Source organism: Mastomys coucha, unplaced genomic scaffold (assembly GCF_008632895.1).
Source record: "Mastomys coucha isolate ucsf_1 unplaced genomic scaffold, UCSF_Mcou_1 pScaffold16, whole genome shotgun sequence".
NCBI classification, from domain to species: Eukaryota; Metazoa; Chordata; class Mammalia; order Rodentia; family Muridae; genus Mastomys; species Mastomys coucha.
Window position 1 is genome coordinate 84,432,814 of NW_022196898.1, and position 1,843 is coordinate 84,434,656.

Here is a 1,843-nt window from a genome sequence, read left to right on the forward strand (position 1 = left end):
CTTGTTTGAAAAAAGTTGTATCCCTTGGGGGAGTTAAAAGGCATCTTTGATATTTAAATAGATGTTGGGGGACCAGAGGTGGATGCTGGCATGTTCTGGTCAGATTATCCATTTCTTTTACATCTCAAATGCAATCTGGATGGGATAAAATGGCATCAAATCTAGGGTCCTTTGTCTGGTGTACACCAGTATATGGCATGCCTGAACAGGGCACAGCAGGCTTCTAGCTGCCTAAAATTCATTCAACTGAAAGGTCCCTGCAGGTAGAAATCTTGGCTCAAGCAGAGAACATCTTTCACTGAACTCCATGTACCTCTTCCTTTGCTTTAACTCTTTGCAAATGTACCTCCAGAACCCAGCATCCTTATTACCAGCAGAGAAAAAAAAACCCTCTTGGGCAGGGTTCTATGTAAAGAGTCTAGCTTTGGGGCCCAGTAAAACAGAGCAGAACAGAACACAACAAAGCAGAAGGGAAACATAAATGTCAGAGGATTAGACAACAAATGTGAAGTATCCCAGCAGCCATCAGTAACATCAGTCTCTCATATGCATTAGCTTTACTCAAGCCCGCACAAGACCCAGAAGTCTGCAATAGCACAAAGACTAACGCAGAGCAAATGTCACCTGCTCCTGGATCAGCTCCAGCAAAGTACACCGTGGGAATTACGTATTTCCAGCATGCCTTTAGCAAGGCAGAAAGACAGTCACTGCACTCTGAAGGCAGATCTTAAGTCTGTAGTCCTGGAGGACAAAGGATGACACTCTACTTTGAATAAACACATTGAAGGTGGCCTTGAGGAGGAGGCCACTGAGTCTACCTCTGACTTCCCCCAGGGATGAAGAACATGCTGGCTTACTAAATATGAATCTCAGGATTTGACTTGACAGATGCAATTTATCTCAGTCTTGAAACTTCAAGGTACCCAGAGAGATCTTGAGGTATGTGATTCCCATAGTTAACATGCAGGCATTCTTGTTTCTGGATTAACCCAGGATGGCCACTGTCCTCCACATGTAGAGAAAGAAAAATGATGGCTTTTTATTTTGATTTTTAATTTTGCACCTGAAGTTTTGAAATTTTCCATTTATGAATAAAGATGAAAATATTAAATATTCTCTTCTCTACCCATCTGTCTGCACAACTGTCAAGGAGTGATCCATTCTGTCAAAGAACAATAATTGAGGAAAATATTTGAAACTGTAGTTTTGAGTGTGGAACCTCTCATCCCCCTGTGAGGTGGATGAGCAGACAACTTCCTGCATAGCACCCTCCTCTCTGAAGAACACAAGCTTGCAATACAGAATTCCTCTCTGGCTCTTCTGGTTCCTACTCTCTCCTCCCCTCTACCTCTTGCCCTATGCTCTCCTCAGCTCTTCCTACCTACATCTGTGCTATGATGGATCCTTTGTCAGGAAAGGTCTATCCTATGAATATGAATTTTACTTATGTGAAGGCTCAGTTCAAGCCCCTCCTATGGTCATAAATATTTTCCTGATGACTTCAAATCATTGAATCCTTACATTCACCTTTAAGTCTTAGCTGTACCAAAATAGTATCTAATAATTATAGTATCTCTGAGTATCAGTTCACATCACACATAGGAATGTAATTCCTGTTCTTTTGTAACCTCCATGGGAAATGGCTGAGTACAGAGCACAGACTAAATCATATTAAGTATCCCCAATGCCCCATGATAACTTTCTTTTCAAAATCTCCACAATTTTAGATTATTTCTTCAAAAGTATTATCTTTCTTTCTCTTGTTCTCTACCTAGTTTCTTTTTTTATTAGATATTTTCTTTATTTACATGTAAATTTCTCCATTCCCAGTTTCCCCTCCAAA